This window comes from Frieseomelitta varia, unplaced genomic scaffold, assembly GCF_011392965.1.
Source record: "Frieseomelitta varia isolate USP_RPSP 00005682 unplaced genomic scaffold, Fvar_1.2 scaffold_587, whole genome shotgun sequence".
In the NCBI taxonomy this organism is placed as follows: Eukaryota; Metazoa; Arthropoda; class Insecta; order Hymenoptera; family Apidae; genus Frieseomelitta; species Frieseomelitta varia.
The window spans coordinates 205115-224627 of NW_025110353.1; the positions used below are offsets into that span (position 1 = coordinate 205115).

At 47.7% G+C, this 19513-nt stretch overlaps 1 long non-coding RNA gene across 2 annotated transcripts in view; it reads right to left on the reverse strand.

The window, feature by feature from the left end:
* Positions 1-19513, reverse strand: part of LOC122534338 — a 137702-nt gene that overhangs the window by 60225 nt on the left and 57964 nt on the right. For both annotated transcript variants that reach the window (XR_006307863.1, XR_006307864.1), the window contains one exon: positions 11730-11816. This is a non-coding gene — a long non-coding RNA (uncharacterized LOC122534338). The remainder of the gene's footprint in view (positions 1-11729; positions 11817-19513) is intronic.

The following is a 19513-nucleotide window of genomic DNA, read 5'->3' on the forward strand; positions in this document are numbered from 1 at the left end:
GAGAAAGGGAGAACGAACGAACGAACGAACGAACGAACGAACGAACGAACGAGAGGTTAAAAAAGGAGGATAGAAAGAAAAAAGAAAGCAGAACGCCGCGCGCTCCGATAGCGGTTAATTATATTGGGGGGACTACGAGTGTATTTTATCTGCGCGGGCGACTGAGCCGAGTAAAAGCCCGAGTGAGCCTTGGCCAGATAACGGCTGAAAGCTTGCTCCATTAAAGGTATCTAGATACCTCGGACATTCTTCTCGGGAATATCTGAATAATTATCCCACGTGTTTCTTCTCTTTTCTTTCTTTCTTTCTTTCTTTCTTTTCTTTTCTTTTCTTTTCTTTTCTTTTCTTTTCTTTCCTTTTTTTTTTCCTTCTGGCGAGATTACGATTTTGTTGGCTCGGCCTTCTCTACTCTTCGCTCGGCGAACGTCTCGCGTGACGTCCCGGCGCGTCAGGACTTTACGATCGTTTCTGCTGCGACGCATTCTTTCCACGTTGTCCGTCGCCGTTGTTTTTTCTCCTTTCTTCTTTTTGTCATTGGCTCACGACCCACCTTTCTCCCTGTGGACCATCGACCATCAGCCCTCTCCTCCGTCTAATCTACCTTTAATCACGAATGTTTCGATTTAAATGAGCCCGACGCACTTTCTCTCTCTCTCTCTCTCTCTCCCTCTCTCTGTCATTTTCTCCCGGTTCCCTTGAATGACAAGTGGGCCGATACATCTAATTCCGGTTTTAGTGCGCGCCCGAGATCCGACCTTTGCGAGACGTATTCGTCCATTAAGGGGGCCAACTTCGTGAACGAAGAAAAAAAAAAAAAAATGCGTATCGCACATCTCTCCGTGCCAAAGCAACCTCTTCCCAATCGTTATTTAATAAAGAAACGACCGAACACCCGGTTCGTAGACGCCCAAGGATAATCAAATTTACCGGACAAGTCTCCGTTGATTTTTTACTTCTTTTCGTTGTTTCGAAAGTCACAGGGTGAAAATTGCGGGCAACTGTCCGAGAAATTATTCTTATGAAAGTCCTAGAAAAAGAATTACGTAAATTTAATTTTCTTTTTCCATTTTTCTTTTTTTTTTTTTTTTTTTTGAACGAAGCATCAGTCAGTATTAATAAAATCCAATTCTCCTAGCAAATAACATTCTTTCGCAGTGACTGGGAAACGAAGAGTGCTCGAGCGACAAAATTCTCAGATCATTACGTCTTTTCGCAAATACGAAAGGAATTAAATCTGTCGGGGCTGTTGGTGCAGGGAATTGATGGGAATCGTTGGGAACGCGCGTGGAGGACGAGGCCCCTTTCCTCGAAATGAGTTGTTTCACGATGGCCCACGCCGAAGCAAAGAAATTTCGCGGCGCCTTCTCGGAACTCTGTCGCAATAATTCCAGCGGTTCGATGTTCCTGTCCGTGTTTCCACGGCATCGTGCGGATTCGCGGCTCGCCTTTTTCCCTGCTGCCCCTGCGCGCGATGATGTACGGGCCGATTTAGCTCGAATATTAATATCGCGCTATGGCACAGTTAAGTATCGCGTGGCGCGGGAACGTTGAACCATGAACACGTAACGTTCACTGCGACCTCTTCGTACGCGCGCGCGACCGCGGAAATAAATATTCGCCGATCCATTGCCTCCCTTCGCCTTGTATGTATCGCGATTAAAAAAGCGAATTAACAGAATGGTTAAATGATGCATGGCCCGGGTAATAAACTCTCGTGAAAAAATAGTCGTTGGTTCACTCGGCCGCGAGTTGGTTATCAGTCGGACGTCTTTAAACTTCTTTCGCTTAATACGGAGATAACGTTGCTTAATCTGGAGCGTCGTAAATCTAGCTTAAACCTCTCGTAATTTTAATCAATTTTAACCGCTTTCAATTACTTAACTGTGCTATTTTTCACGCTTCTGTTCTATTCTTTTCTCTCTCTCTCTCTCTCTCTCTCTCTTTTTTTTTTAAGGAATCAAAATAACAAAAATGAAGGGATCGACGCAGTTTCAAACGAGGATTAGATATTCAAGAGTCATTTCGAAAGGAACTTTTACGTGAATTCCGAGAATAAAATTTGAAGACAGAACGGGACGCGAGTGGAAAATAGAATCAAAACCATAGGGAAACATTTGCAGTCAAAGGATCTCCTGTCTCGCGGAAGACGAAGGAATAAAGACCATCTGGACAAAAGGAGGAGCAAATGCAAGCACATCACGCCTCGTTACAAGTATTCCTCGAAACGATGCGAATCGTGTAACGCGGCGAAGGATTACACGCGAGATCTGTCGAAGGCGTGGACGATCACGCTTTGATATTTTTGGTCGGCGAAGCGCGTCCGAGGCTGACGAGGACCTCGAGAATCCGTCTCCGCCAGTTAATCCGGCGAGAGTACGGTTAATCCTTCAGGATTATGTAACACCGCAGTGTTTAAGCGGCGAGCCCGAAACTCCGGAACACCTCTCTCTCTCTCTCTCTCTCTCTCTCTCTCTGTCTCTCTGTGTCTTTCTCTCCTCTTCTGTTCTTAGCTTTAATAAATTTCCCCGAACAGCGGGGCTCTGCTCCTACATCTCCGTCCCTTACGGCGCGAATATATGTATTGCTCGACGCCCGAAAACATTTCGTAGAACGAATAGGCAATCGGAAAAGGGGAAAACTCCTTAACACCTGTTCGTACGTTTCCGGCGAATGGCCTCGCGAATGGTAGCGCCGTGAAATTTCAGTACAACGGGGAACTGCGTCCGCTGGCCGAGTGGAAACGAACAGCGGAATTTCTAGCGTTGATCGAGCAAAGACGATTTAATTGTCGACGATCTTTTTTTAGCCATTTTTAATGACAACTATAAATAAACTTCTGACGAACTCGATCTAGGGAAATCTCGTGTCCATACTGCGCGATGTGAGTGTAGATTTGAATTGAGACGAACGGACGAAGAAGGTAGAAACAAGGCGAAAAGGAGATACGTCGATCGTCGGTCATGAACGCTTGGAAGCGCATTCCTTCGATCGTTAATCACAGATAAGCCAGCCGTAAACGCTGCGTAACGGATTTCGTACAAGCTTGCGATATTTATTGCGTCAGCTTTTAATGACTCTCGATGGTCGGACGATCGTCGAAGAGAGCGAAATAACGCGCATCGCGATACACATATTGGTCGGAATAAAAACGGGAGGCTCCTTACATCCTTATCTCGCGGGATTAACCGCGGCAAACGAGCACCACAGTTCGCCTCTCTCTTTTTCTCTATCCGCTTCGATTTTTCAATGGGAAAAACCCTACGAACTCTCGAGTGGTAATTGCACGATCTTGATCACGGTTATCTGGACAACAGGGCAACTCGCTTTATTTACCCGGTGGCTTTTTCCGCGAAGTGGCTCGCCGGGGCCGAGTATAGGGGGGCTAGAAAATTTCACCGGAAGCAGAGCGCGTCGATGACAAACGCCCGCGCATCTCGTTAATTAGTATCGGGGCGAGCATTAACGAGCTCCAGGAAGTCGATAAGAGGCGCGCCAGCCGGCCTACCTCGCAGTTTCTAGTAGTAGTTCGCCAAACGAGATAAGGGGAACGACGCTGTTCAAAGGCGAACGCAAAGGCGTTCTTGCGTCCCCTCGCGTTTCTTCTTTATTTCCTCTATTTTCTCCGCGGATGAATACCGAGATTATTCCGTATCACGCAGATCCACTTAGATTAAGCCGCGATAAACGCGCACCGACGAATTCTATCTTTTCTCTTTCTTCGTCCCTTCTTCTTCGTCCGGACTCCAGCGAATCGCATTTCCGAGTTCACCGCGCAATTCCATCGCAATGGAATTCGATGGCGGTGGCTTGCGAGAAACCGAGATCTCGGGGAAAGTTCCAACGTCTTCGCGTCTGGCTGATTCTCGTCGTTAGTTTCTTGATTCTCGATCGCGTCGTTGCGTTTGTGTCTTTCGTGTATCTCTGACATTACCGAGAGCAGTATCCGTAGCAATTATCGCTACGAAAGATCGCAGTAAAAACGTTTAATAAACTCGAGTCAATCCCTATCTTGCTAGTTGTATAGAGACTAGAGACAGAGATATCGTTTGAAAATTTATCAACAGACAGAGAGAGAGAGAGAGAGAGAGAGAGTTGCAACGAAAATCAAATCTGCAGCGAACGCGTTAAGCGTTAAGCGTCAAGACGTGTAAATGGTATCCCGATGTTACTTTGATTAGTCATATTGATCCCCGGGGAACGAGCGGAGCAGACGTTGACAAATCTCCACGTTCACGCTGCCCTCGAAAATTGATCTGGTTTCCAGAGAGCGCAACGAGCGAAAGACAAGAGACAAGAGCGAATTCGCTCGGTATGCAGGTCTGTCCCATTTCGTCGCTCGTTAGAAATGACATGGCAGCTGGTAAGGGCTGGCTACTCCTTCGGAGAGGAGGGTTCCTCGGCCACTCGGGGTGGGGGGGGGGGGGAGGCCAAGAGTCCCGGTTTGATGAAATGGTAGCCGAGTAATTGAAATCTCGTGTTCCTCACCGAGTCGATACGACGACGTCCGAGGGCCCCTGGACTCTCTCTCTCTCTCTTTCTTCCCTAGGCTGTGTCAGCCACGATCCCGTTGCTTCTGTTATTCTCTTTACCAAGAGAGAAAGAGAGAAAGAGAGAGAGAGAGAGAGGGAGGGAGGGAGAGAGAGATGCTCGGACCCGTTCGCATGTCACGTTCGTGGAACGCGAGCAGCACAGGTAGGGCCCCCGTCCCGACTTACCGTCCGGAGACTATAAGCCGATTATATCTTCCCAAATATTGAGACGTGGCTGGTGCGCATCGAAACCAGCTCTGGGAATCGGAACGATCGAACAGCTCTTGGTCAAGCAAACGCTTCGGTTCCATGCGTTTGTTGACAGAGATCCGTGCCACGGCGAAACCTTGCGGGGATCGTTTGTTTGTCCTGGTGACAATAAAATATTCATCCCAGTTACAATGTACACGTTACATCGGATCGTCGCTTTTTTTTCTGTCTTTTTCTTCTTTTTTTTTTTTTTTTAGAGTCCTCTCGTGAAAATTATTGGCCAGACATTCGAAACGCTTTGAATTCCGACGAGAATTTGGTATGTTATGGTTGCAACGCGGAGACCGAAACGTATATTCTCAATAAGAATAAGCAATTGATCGAAACGCGCCGAGCTTCAAAGAGTTGGAGTAGCTGGCTGGGAAGGAAGCGCTGCTGTCAAGAATTCCAAGTTTTCTTGTCCCAATCACGGCGACGAGGGGGCGATACATTATTTACCGAACGCTCTAAAAAGCATAACATCGCTGACCCATCGATGGATCTTGGTTCGGCGACCAAGCGGCACGGCGAAATCGTCGTCCAGGGAATACAGAAAATTGAAACGTTCCGCGGGAGAAAAAGTTGCCGGGCTGACGGGGCCGGCCGATACGATCGGGTCGACGAATTCTCGCGCCGAGATACGCTCGTCCGGATACCCAAGAAGTTGCGAGACAAAGCTCCCCGTGCTTCTTAAATTATGATTCATGGCTGGAACTTCGGCGAGACTGAAACGGCAGGCCGTGGTATCGCGGTAGTTTTTCGATTTCCAACACGCGATGTCGAGATCAGGCGACAAAACCACGTTACTGATGGATCTACTTGCTAGTTTGCATCTCGAAATTTCGCTCTGTTTTATTTCAAATAACCAAACGAGGGAATTGACCTCGCGACATCGTCAGTTACCTCAATGTCACGAAATTGGAAATTTCTAAATTCCGCCAAACGCGTTTGCTCTATTTAACGTGGTCATTTAATGTGGCTCATGATACAGTTAAATCGTGCGCAAGTATACTGAATATTGAACATTCTTGCAGTCTGATTTATGTTTTCGTTTATATCTATGTTGGACTATTCCTTTGAATATTTACTAGATCAGGGCAAAGAAGCATCTATTATGTTTGTTGTCATCTAAAAACAGTTGGAATCGATCGTTTTATCGATGCTTTAATTTCACCGTTTTTAAATGACCTTTAGCAGAGCAATCAAACGGCTCGTCTTTTCAAACTAGCCTGTTCTAACAAAAACAGACTCGCGGTCAACCGTACGTCAGAAACGGTAGAATTTTCAGTTCGATCAAGAAACGGTCTAACCTTCATCATCACGGAGTAATCGACGTTGTCGAGACACTTTACAATTTCAAGTGTTTGAATCTCTAAATGAATCTTTTCGCGTTTAATTACAAAATTTTCATTTCTTTGGTTGGACAAGACAAGTTCACAGTCCAGTGCTGTGAGATTACTGAATACCTAGGATCCAAACTCGACGCCACGAGTAAGTGCAAGTAAGTTATACAACACACGTCGTTGTGTAACAACGTGCCGTGTAAAAATTCACAACCATTGGATCCATGGAAACACCTTAAACCAGCCATTCCTGTCTCTTGTTCCAGAAATCTCCGCTATCGTCGAGTTCCCGGCGACGATTCGCCACGGTTCCGCAATTTACCGCGTTGCTGAGCGAAAAGTTAAGTTGGTTTTATCGGGGCAGGATCGAGCAGCACCGGGGGCAGACGCGTTCTGTCCCGATAAAATCGGGATCGGGGAGGCGGTACGTGTGGACCGATTGTGTGTTTCACGGGCTCCCGGTCGAGCCCGTGATGGTAGCAGATGTTTCGAGATTCTCAAAGCGTCTCCACGAGCTCGGCACTGCGGGCCGAACAGGCGAAAAAGATAGAGTTGGCTGGCTGCTGACCGAGCGCGCTCGGGCGGAATCGTCGAGCCCCCGGGATGCGGACGCGGACGGTTCGTCGGACGCGCAATTCTTTGCCACGGCCCGGGATCCCTTCTTACGCCGAGCTCCCAGTATTTAACCCGCACGATAAATTAAGTCGGACCCTCTTTCCGGCCCGCTCGAGCGAAAGTATTTAAACTCGAAACAAGCTGAGAGTCGCGCGAGAGCCCGCGAATCCCCCGGAACGCTCGCCTGGAATTAATCCCGTGCTTGTGTTACCTGTCCAAAACTCGCACGCCTGCTCGCGCCCCGCGTTCTCCATTGTATCCTCCTTCGAACGACTCTTCGTTTCCCTTTTTAGGATAACGTTGAATTTGCGATGAAATTTCACGGCGATTTTCCAAAAATTTCTTCGTTTCCTGGACTGGGGACGGAAAATTTTCCCAAACACGCAGACTCGTGATCTAAGTATCGCAACGAGTAATTTACTTTTAATAGGAATCATGTGATAAAAGAAGATTACTACAAAAAAAAAAAAAAAAAAAAAAAAATACTGATGAGGACACCAGCACTGCATAGTGGTCACTCAGTTAAGAAACATATTTCTGACGTTATTAGCAAAGGAAAGTAATACTGGATATTAGAATACTGGGACGCGTAATACTGGATATTAGAATACTGAGTGGCTCGACAAGGTACAAGAGAGTTCAACCGAACCGTCCTTATTGATTCTCAGGTTTCTTATACAGAGTATTATCTCGAACGTTTTTCCAGAAAGCGGCAGATAATTTTAATCATGATACACGCTTCGCCTATGTCGCGACTAGTTTCAGATGACCGAGAATGTTGCAAAGTAGAGGAACAAAAATAAATACCGGCGTAAGGCAATGTTAAAATTACAGCGACGTAGTAAAAGGCGAACGGATTCGTTCCAACTTCTCTCTGATCGGGGCGAAAGCGGGGAAACACGACGCGTTAATTACGTAATGTATCGAGGATTCTGGCAAAGAAGCTCGAGCGTTCGCTGTGTTTTACGCATATTTAATTACACGGGGTGGGGCGCGGTTTCGGACGAGCGTCGCGCAGCTAAAATGCGACACGCAATGGCACAATTACGTGAAAAGGGACGGCAACGATAAAGACGTTTCGAGCGAGGGACCCGCGCGCGCGCGCGCGGATCTGATTATGCAAACGCGATGGGTTGCGTAAGTCCCGAACTTGCGAGACGAGTAATTACGATGTTATATTTTTGTACCGGTGGACCTTCGAGCCGCGCTTCGTTATACAAAATATTCACGCGCACGGTTGTCCTTTGTAAATACGAAATCCAGCAGTCGTTGCACGTGGCCAAGGCACTCCGCAATTGGTGAATCATTTCATCGGAATACGTAATTGCACACAGGGAAAGTGAAAGTTTTTTTAATATTGATTTCGAGGAGTCTGAATCGATTCGCGCTAGATTTGAAGGCGACTCGATTAGTCGTTACGAACGACGTGATTACGTCAGCGTCAACAGGATCGATGAATCTTGGAATAAGAATCGGATCATAACGCTGAACCGATAGCGTGGGTGTTAAATAGCGAGCGAAAGCACGAGTGAAAGCGAAAACGGAGGGTTCCTTCTCGTAGAGATTGTAGGAAAAGGCAACACGTAACGGCAAAACACGGTTTTCGGACGCACGTGTCCGTGCAAGAGCCAGGGACGGGATACGTACGTACGTCCCGTGTAAAATTCAAAACGCGGAAACCCTGTACGCCCCTATAAAATTGTAAAATAATTTTCAGCGTAAACCTCCCCGAAACGTGCGCGAGTGCTCGCCGTTTTAAATCCGGCCACGCTTGCCGAAATAATTGAAGCCCGCCCGCCACGCCCACGCGACGCAATCTCGTTACGATTTTATTGCGGCTTACGCTCCGATTTTATCTGGTTCGAGCGATTACGTTAGCCGGAGGATCCCTCTGTTTCCAGGCTCGGCCACCTACGTCCCTTGTTTCTTTCTTTCTTCCTATTTTTTTTCGCGCCCCCTTTCTCCCGGTTTTTATTTTCTCGCCGGATTCGACCGGTCCGTTTTACGGCACACTGTCAGTGGATATCGTGTTTTCGCTGATACCGGGCGATACCGCGCCGAAAACGATGCTCGATTTTCGTCTGGACGCGTATCGAAAAACCGCGAGAGCAAACGCGAGGCGAGATATACGCGAGGCGTGTGTGTGTGTGTGTGTGTACACACGTACGATGGGGTGAGAACTCGACGTTTCATCGGATCAACGCGAGTGTCGGGAGTGTCTCGCGGCTTTTTAATTAAAAAGTAATAAGCTCGGTCGACGCGATGGCCGCTCGACACGCTGCTCGCTCGAACGGAGCGATCGACTTTTGTTTTCTTTTAATTTCACCCAGTTTCGGCTCCCGGAAAGCAATAATAATGTCCCGCTGAACTTTCACCCCGATAGGGGACGCTTTATGGGCACCAGTTATCTGCGGCAGAAGTTGCCGTGAACCGAAAGAAGAGTCTGGCCAACTTCTCCGGTTCGAGCGAAAGAGATAATGGACGATCTACGTGGCTGGCTCCGCGACCGCGATAAATTTCTCTAGTATTATTTTAACTCGTGATATCTCGCGCCTATATCATTGCTTCCCCCCTCGGTGCACGCTCGCTTCTTTGCCCATCCGTCGAAAGAACCCGCGCCAATTACCTATTCGCCGGAGTCGTCGAACCTGCAGTCAAACATTTTCCCGTCCGATCTCATTAATTATGCCCCGTTAATTGAAACGGCCGGAGTGGGGAACGTGACGTTTCATAAATTCCCACGGTTGGAATCGTCGATCGAAGGCTCAATGACGCGCGTGCGTTTAAACGTTTTCACTTAATTACGCGATTCGTCCACAGTGCCCGGGCCACTAGCCGTTTAACGCCAATTTTATGCACCGGTGAAGTGAAACTCGCGCGCTGTCGTGGCTGCTCTTGCTGCTCCTCCAACCCGTCGTACCTCGCGCGTACCTCCCGACCTCTGAAATTTTCCCTGTTGCGCGAGACGAGCTTAGCTTCGAACAATCATCGCACGATCGACTCGACTGAGTCGCGTACGATACCCGAAGACCATCGAAACGAACTGCGACAATCGTCTCGTTAAACGATTTCACGATTCCACGCGGACGGAAACGAATTATTGTTCATAACGAAGCTCCGCGGAAAAACAACGGACTGGTTGAATCGGTTCGGTCGCACGGCCTGTCATTGGCTCGTAAACGCGGAAGTGATTCCGGGCCCGGCGCGAGAGCGAAGCGCGCGGAATAAATTCGAAAGGACAAACGCGATAACAAATTTACACGGAGCGACGTTTTTAATTTGCCCGATCGCCATTAATTACTTTGTTTACTGTAGCGTGGCGACGTGACGCTCGCGTACACACACACACACACACACACACACACTGTCTTTCCCTCTCCATTCTCTTCCCACTTTGCTCATCTTCTGCAAAAATCGCCGGTAATCGCGAGACGTCGTTTCCCGCCTTTTGCCCCGCTGCCACACGTCGCCCCTCGCCCGATTCCAGTCGTTTTACTTTCGTTGGCCTTTACTTTTCGTTTCTCGACGACAACGACGAGAACGACGCGACGGTGGCGGTTGTACGACGCGAAAAGTCATTCCGTCGAATGACAGAGATCTCCGGGGACGATTGCACACTGCGAAACGACCGGACCGCGATCTCGCGTGGCCCCCGTGCAACGTTTAATGAGGCCAGACCGCCCTGCAGGCGAAACGGTGCGCCTTCCTCCCGCGGAGTCGCCCCGGGGCAGTCAGGCAAGCACAGGCCGCCTCGTATTCTCGTATGCAAGAATCCGGCCGGTCTCTCAACTCCGAGCCCCGAGTTGTAAATAGTTATTCGGAACGACAGTTGAATTTCGCTCGTCGCGGGAGAGCTGCCTCGTTTTTCCCTCCTTCTCCGTCCCTCTCTCCCTCCCCCCTCGGTTTCTTTCTATTTTTGCTGTTTCTCCGCGCGTCACATACACGGATGAAACACGTAAGGTCGACTCCGGCCGGTGGATCGGTGACTGGTGGCGAAACGCGCTGGGACGTGGGACACAAGACGTGAGTCTTCCCCCCGAGTTTCAGCCAGCGGCAGAAGAGGCTCGTCAGCGGGGAACCGATCGCGATGGCAGAGGAACGCGGAGAAACCGATCGAGGAGAAAGCTGGACCTGGGACCCGGCTCTCCGCGAGGGGAATATACAAATGTGGATTTGCCGAATCGTATCTCGAGGAGAGATTCGGCCGAGTTTATCTTTTGTCTCTCCTGGTTGTCTCCCATCGTTGCAACGATGCACGCGCGGCTCTTGCCAGCCTCTCGTCTTTCTGCGATCACCCCCTCTTCCCTCTCCTTTCCTCCGCATTTCAACCGTTTCGATCGAGAAACCACCGGTTTCTTATTATTCCCCCGCCATGCGCCATTGTGCGCGCCGGACAAAGCGCCACGAAGCCGACCCCCGCCTTATCCGTCCGAGATATTCGGCAATATCCGAATGAATGCTCGACCGAAGAGACAGCCGCGAAAGGGAGCAGCCAGGTTTCCTCCGAGAGGAAATGACGTACAAGAGTAGAAAAACCTCGCGGCGATCAGCCATCGCTGATATCTCATTTTGCACGATGCGACTGATAGGTCAAGGATATTGTAATTGTCGTACAAAGTATGACAATGACGTTATCATTTGCTGGCCCACGAGGTGACAAACGTGGCGTTACCTCGAGCGACGAATAATACAGAGGCTAGTTGTCTTTGAAAAGGGCACAGCCTGAATGTCAATTTGTCAAAATTGAAACGGAGCTACGAATTTCTCAGTTGGAAACCTCTTTCGACAAAAGACTTGAAACGGGTCGGTCCCGATAGTGTTGCGATCTCGTCAGCAAAAGTCCCCGCTTATTTTTGTCGGCTACCTTGCCAGGCAGTATCAAGTTCAAGAACGGGTTGAACAAACCCGGCGGCACGTATCGACGTGGCAATCATAATATACGTACGAATGTTCAGCGTACTGGAATCTAGCGTTGCCGACAAGAGATGCCTACCTTACAGCCGCGATCCAGGCCTCCCGCTATCTTCGGTATTCCTGGTCGAGATCGTTCTTGACTGACGTCATCGGCTCACCGTGAACTCTGGAAAGAAAAAAGCCGGAATACGTTAGAAACCTCGCTGTTTCTCTTCCGAAATTGTCCGAGAATCTTTCGATTCTCCTTGGTGTGTTGTGAAATTGTGTACAGATTAGTCTTACATAAAGCGGACGTGATTGTAACTTGTGAATCTATGATTGTCTATGGTCGTGGGAATCGGTGTCTCTGATTTTTCGATAATTTTCGTTGCGTAAGCACCGTTTGCATCGGTTATATCGGTATTTTCTCTTTATCCGATATATCATCAATGATCATCAAATGATCGATCAAATCGTTTCTTGGCAACATCATTTGTCTAGCGGTCGTCCAACGATCGCGTACACACAAGAGGGAACGACGACGTTGCTTCGTCGAACGTATCGCCGGGTAATCCAACGTATCCTACTGCGATATCCGACGAGCAACCTCATTAATCGTCGAATGAACGTATAAGAAGAACGCGATAGCAAAATTAGAATTGTTGAAGTAAAATGAATTTACGGAGCAGCGAGCCAGGCGAGCCACGAGGCACGAATACAAGGTGGCATTGCAAAGCCACGAGGCATGAAGCCACGAGGAAATAAAAGGCTGCGGCCTCGCGAAAGGATTCAAGAATTTCCTGTTTCCAACTGGAAACTCTTGCCGAGCGCACGGGATATTCCGCGCGATTACGAGTGCAGCAACGACCACGTAACCTCTGTCCGTAATAACTCTCCTCGATCCTCTATTCTCCTCGCTCCTTCGTTCCTTCCTACGGTTCTGTTCTTTCTCTTTTCAATCTCTTTCGTTCGGCTCTCGTGCCACTCCGGAGGTCCGAGGCAACTTGTCCCACTGGTCCACTTGCTATTGCTTCGAGGCTGGACTGCTCTGCTCTGCTCTCTCTCTCTCTCTCTCTCTCTCTCTCTCTCTCTCTCTCTCTCTCTCTCTCTCTTTCGTCTACCGTTTACACGGCCGACACACTGTTCCGCTCCCTTGCTGGCCTTGTTGTCCCGATACTATCTGGCCAACACACACGTGAACACGTTTTGTCTTCTAATGATCGAAATAGAAATTATGCCGGACCCGAGGGTCGACCCGTATCGTCGCGATCGTTCGCCCGAGCTAACATCGTGCCCCTTGTAAAGTCCGTATTCGGGTCACTTTGTGACCGCTCTGTGACAGATCACTGCCACCGTAGGTTTCCGATGGGTTCCTACATCTATCTGTCCGTGTCGTAAGCTCTAACTCGCGTAATTTCTTCTTTCCCTTTTTCCTATTTTTTTTTTTTTTTTTTTCTTTCAGTTGCATTCAGAGTAACGGGGAGGATGATAACTAGGCTCGTGCATCACTCGAATGGCTAGAGTGATAAACATAATTCAGGGGCGCGACGCGGCGTCGCGCAAGCGGTGACAAAGCGCTGGAATTCGCGTTACACAGTGTTTAGCTCGGCAAGGATCCACATATCAAGCCACTTACCGAAATTTCCTCGCAATGAGACGTTTTAGTGGCTCGTATCATGGCGCGCGTGGCTCTCGCTGCGCGCGTTGTTTCGCGTTGAAACAAAACAAACCGACGCCAGAGAGATTCCAGATTCCAGGCACACGCGCGCCCCTGCTGGAAAGCGACTGGTGGAAAGCAAGCAAGCAAGCAAGCAAGTGGCAGTGTCATTGAGAGAAAGAGGTGTCGTCGGGACGTTAAGTGGCGAAGAGGCGTACACACACGCCGGTTAAGTGGCCGGGGGCACAACGGCCGTCGCGTCGAGAGAGAAACAGAGGCGGTTTTAACGGTCCTGGTTTGCGAAACAACAAGCGGCGAGCTCGCGAAACTACCGCCCTGTGAAAAAGCGTGTGCCTGGAGCGAAAGAAAAGGAGTCGAGTCGTAAAACTTGAAATGTACGCGCGCGCGCGTGTTACTCGCTCGTTCGCTTAGGGGGAGCGATTTGCCAGGCGTGTTGCACGCGCACGCGCGCGCCTGCCACGTGCGAATCGGGAGAAAAAAAAAAGAAAAAAAAGAAAACGAGAGGAGAGACACGCCGGACAAATATAAATATTTCTCCGATCGCTTCCGTTCTCGTTATTTTCATTACGCCGTTTCGTAAATAATCCTCGTAAGCGTAAATCGCGACGGCTGTCCATCCGTTTCCTCTCTTTCGTCCGCGTTGTGCGATCTGCCGCGTTCGTTTTCACATCGGCGTAGATTTTCACTTTGTTATCTATTTTCCTGCCTTCTTTCTCCCCTTCTTGCTTCCTTTTTCCACGTCACTTTGGTCCTTTTTTCTCCCCGCATCCGCTTTCGTATCGACGATACTATCGTGCTCCCTCGACGATAACGGCCAGTTTAGCCTCGAATTCGGCCAGGGGAATGTAAATCGTAGGCTTTGCTTCATTGTCGAGGCAACGAATGCAAACGAGTCCCACGGAAATCTCCGAGTCCACGCCAGGCAAGAAGAAGAGGTGAAGAGGAAGAAGGGGTGGAGCAAAAGAACCAAGTAGAAGCAAACTGTCGTAAATCCAGCGCGGACTAGTCGAGCACGCGTGCCAGTCTCGCTCGTCCATATCGGAAGCAATTTACAAACGCGTCTCTGGCCACGTGGCAGGAAAAAGGTCCGCTCTCGCGTACCTTGCCTTCCTCTCTCTCCTCTCGCTATCTCTCTCTCTCTTTTGCTATCTCCCTCTCCTCGTCGTCGCTATTTTTCGCTGTACTTTCGCGTCGCCATAAATAATGCCTGTAATTCGCCACCCTAGTCGAGCACGCCGTCCGTGTCCTCTGCGTTCTACTTTGTCTTTTAATGCCTTCCGTTCCAACCATAGATTATTATTTTGATATATAACGGGAGGAAGGGCAAAGAGAGGGGAGCAGCAGCTTGAGAGGCGAACTGTACAGGGCGATACGGTACACGACCGTAGCCATCTCTTTCCCTTTCCGGAAATTCGCGTAGAAGGACTTTCGGGGAGGTTTTCGTACACGCGGTTGTGGTACGTACACGAATAATTACGCGGATATTTGCTCGATAAATACGGCCTGTAATAACGTAACAGTTACCGCGGGCGTTTTACAGCGTCCACTTTAAAGAAATTGATCGCGCGAAATTACGCGATTCGCTTCGCCAGTCGATCGATTAATTAAATCGCGCTGGAATCTCGGTGTATCGTGGCGATCGCGAGATAAAGTCGCGCGATTAATTTGCCTTCTCGCACGAGATATTTGTTATTAAGCCACTGCACCGTACCTGTCCCTGAAAACGCGATCATTTGTCTCTCGCTATGCCACTCTCTTCGTCTCTTTCTTTTCTTCTTTTATCGTCACAACGTGTTCGTACGAAATATCAACGAATTCAACCGTCAAATACAAACGCAACTTCGCATTCGCCCGGTGTTGGCCCGCGACTTTCTATTTTCCATCCTCTTTGCCTCGTTTCTCGAGGTCGTTCAGACGAACGATGAGACGAACAAGTTACGCATGAGAAACTGTCGTTTCATCGTCGACGAAACGTTTGTCATTTATTATCGACAGTTTCGCGAGTTTATAACTAAATACCATTAAACCGCGTTAAGGCTCGTTAAATTCAATACGGCAGCGTAACGCGATTCGACAATTTACACGCGTGCAACGCGTTTAAATTGTGGCCGGTGTTTATTATTCGCGCAAGCAGTCGAAAGTTCGTTTTGAACAGCTACTCGGGAAAATCGACAGTTCCGTTGCGGCGGAATTTATAAAATTTTGCCAGGCGAATTGTTCGAAGAACAATTATCGCTTTGCAGCGAATTTCCGACTTTCACCACGTGGTATTACTTATCAATTTTTATTTTTAAAGACTACTTCTGACTACAACTGTTGCGTACCGTTTCAGCATGGCTTTGCGGTTTTTTTCCGATCATCGTAAAAACAGATTGAAGTTTTTTGGGACAACATTTAATTTCACTTCCATCATTTCAGTTCCATCTTTATTCATATTCGTGTTGCACCAGTGAATTAATTCTAATTTGTCGAAAAGAAGAAAAATATTCCGAGTGATACGTGGCTACAATCATCTCATGTTGTAGACAATGAGTCTTCAAATATCCCAGTCGAAAGAAAAAGAAAAAAAAAGACAAAGTCACAACGAGTTAGAGCGTTTAAGACTTAGAGAATTAAAAAGCCGACCGTGATATGTACCGCCTTAAACAACTGGGAAACATAAACAGCGTGCATAAGGTTGGCCTCGGCCAGCGAGTTGTAATTAAAATACGGAATCACATAATCTCACGGTGATGTTTAGCATTTAAAACGGGTACGCACGATACGCAAGCAAACAGAAAATTAGCCCTGGTGATATTTACGAAAAACTAAGTCGCCGTGAAGGCAAACAATAAAAGTGTCGTGCAAACATGGAATTGAAAAGGCAACGTTTTCGATACCGGTGCCGCACCCCTGCGCTAAAAATCCCCCTTTGAAAATTGTCCTTTATTCGTCGATCAACCAGGCGCAGGAAAATCGTTCGCAAGCTCCTCGAATCGTTTTGACGATGGCCGCTCGTGCGAGCACGCGTGTCACACGTGCGCGTGCCATTCGGGTGTGACGCGGTGTGCGTAAACTACGCTTCAAGGGTGCAACATGCTCGCGTTCGCATCGATGCGTTCCCGTCGCCGTCGAAGAATAACGCGACGAGTGTTCTGGCTACCCGGAATATATATTTCCTTGCGATTTATAACTCTGTATAAGTCTTTAAATTCTTTCGTTCGAATTTCTCGGATTTTTTTCTCGGAATCCGTGGGTATTGGAATTAAATTGGAGCTGTTTTAAATCTCGAATTTTATTTATATATCTCTAATTTATATATATAAATTATTTATATATATTTATTATATAATATTTATTATATATTTATTATTATTATATTTAATAATCGGTTCATATTTGCCGTGCCATGTCTATTATTATTACGAATCCCAGATCAGTGCCTCGACTGTCCATCATCGTGGATATTTTCGATTTTCCCCGACTGCCGTAAACGAAATCGAGCGGGTCGTTTAAATATTTAGTAGTACTTTTAACTGATGACTGTGCATATTTCACAAGTGGCTTAACTCGGTCCTTTTTACAATCAGTACACAGGAATACTAGGCTGTTGTCCCAACATCGGCCATTGATCTCAGTTTTAACAATGAACATCAAACGCAGCGCCGTTTTACGTCTCTCGATAACGCCACGGAAGAACGTTTTCAGCACCGATGATTTCTGGATTAACGAAGAAACGACGTGGAAGAGGTGAACGCCGTCCGCCGAAATACGCGGGGTGAACAAAGGGGGCGAATCGTTAAAACTCGAACGCTCGTTGAACGTAAAAATTGAACAGGAAAATGGCCGAGGGAAATTTGAAGCTGACGTACGGTCGAAAAGTATTTAAACCGAGATAAATCATAAAAACGAGAAAGGGGTAGCGCAAGTCAGCGTAGGGTGTCGTAAACATCGCCAGAAAATGAGTTGGTTTTATTTCTCGTTACGGTGTAACATATATTTTATTCGCGTCTAGCTGAACGTTCCCTCGCCTCAATGAAAAACAGGATCTTCTAACCCACGGATAGATTCGAACTTTTAATCGTTGGATTTCAAATATAATCGAATGAGCTTCGAAAATAAAACCGATACTTTCAAGTATAAATACCTAGTAGCAAAACCTAACCTAAAGCCACGAAACGCTCTGATATCGAACTTGAATCGAAATACGTGAATACGTATTGAACCTGGTCCTGCTTCTATTGGCCACGCGAGAACGTTGAATAGATTATTCGATGTACATTTTCCATTCCTTTCTTTTTCTAGTTTACTTTCGTTTACTTCGCGTTTACACGCTTTCACGTTTTTCGTCGTCTTTCTTCCTTCGCCGCTGGTATGTGCCATGATTTTAAGCGTTCCCCGGGATATGCGCGAAATTGTCGCGCACTTCATTTTGGAATCCAACGATAAAGTCAAGGAACGTGGTTGCTGTTACGCGCGGAAGGTTTTCGCCAGCACGATGGCGAAACGGTCGATCGCCGAAAAATCCGACGTGCTAGAGGCGCGCAACGTGACCGGATAATGCCTCGGAAACGATTGCGTCAGCGGACCAGAGCATCGACGAACTCTCGAATGCCGCGAATGTTTGCCATTCCATTCAGTTTCGCGGAACGGCCATCTTCTGCAATATCTTTAGTCGTAAACCAGCGTATGACGCAGATTATACGACTGCGTGCCTCTTCTTTTTATCGGCGATTAAATAATTATAACGTGTAATCGCGCCAACACGCCAATGGTTTCTTGCGCAATATCGACATCTCTATCCTCTCTTCCTTCTTCTTTTTTTTTTTTTTTTTTTTTTTTTTAAATAAAAAATTTTATGACGAAATTTTTAACGATCCATATGATAATACCGATCAACCGATCAAACACGACAAAATACGAATTTGACTTGCAAATGAAAGTGACTGGTCTCGTTTTCCGCGTCGTTCTCCTGCTTGCGACATCAAGGAGCAAAACTTTCAGCGTATCCTATTAAGAAGAAGCATCTAATCGGTGTTTCGAACAGCCGTGATATGTAAATGTCGAAAACAGGTAAGTCGACGTAGTTCTCTCTTATTATGCGAGCACGTTCGTATTCGCATTAATATCCTCGTAGCCGGAGGTCAGTGAGTTTTAACGTCTCTCCTATCGACATTTTTCCATTTTTCCATCATTGATTTATCTCGAGACCGGCAGTCGCTGGCCATTGGAATTCTTAATGCTGTCTATAACTTACATGTCGCTCGATTCTGCTTTTATTCCCGCGCTTTACGCGCTCGAACGGCATCGCCTATATTAAGCTTGTAAATAACGAAAGCGCAAGTCTCCATAGAGACGTTCCTCTGGGTAAACCCTGTCGCGCGAGCTTCTTGCCAAAATCCTTTCGTACGATCGTGTCTCATCGCGGCGACATAAATCGAACTATTTTATCGCGGATCGAAAATTATCGCTGGCCCCTCGCCTCTCCGTGGCGTTTGACTCGCCACGGAGCCACGAAGATCACGTCGAGGATGGCTCGCGTGAGAAACGCAAACTGCAATTACGAGCGGGCGTGCGCGCACGACATTTTACGTCTCGCCATCTTCCTCCACCAATTCTCTTTTCCCTCTCGTTCGTCCGTGTGTGCAACCATCCTCTCTCACTCACCGTCCTCCTACCTGTGCTCTGTGTTCACGTGTTCCTCTTGTTTCCCCTCGGCTGCATCGGTTCGAAAAAAGTTACGACGACACGTGTGTACGCGCGTTCATAAAGTCCTTGCGCTTTTCAACGTACACGCGAACGCGCAGATTTTCTTTTTTTCTTTTTTTCTTCTTTTTTTTTTTTTTTTTTGAAAGCAATATCGTCGACAATTTTGGCCAACCCTGAAATCTCGCCGCGTTCCACTATTCTCCGACTGTTGCGAACTTCGCGGTGATATGTTCCCGCGCTCAAATCTGCGCGCGCGCGCGCGCGCGAGAGAGAGAGAGAGAGAGAGAGAGAGAGAGAGAGAGAGAGAGAAAAGATCGACGTTACCCCAGAAAAACAATTCCACCTTTACTTCGCTTTCCTCCGGGGTAAGTTGAAGAGAAAAAAGAAACTAATTGCAAGTATGTTAGTGTACACGAAGGTACGCGAGTTAATTATATCGCGAAATTATCCCGCCCAGTGGAAGGTTTACTGGCTAGCCTATAAAATAATAAACGGTTTAGCGTGTAGTTCCCCTTTGA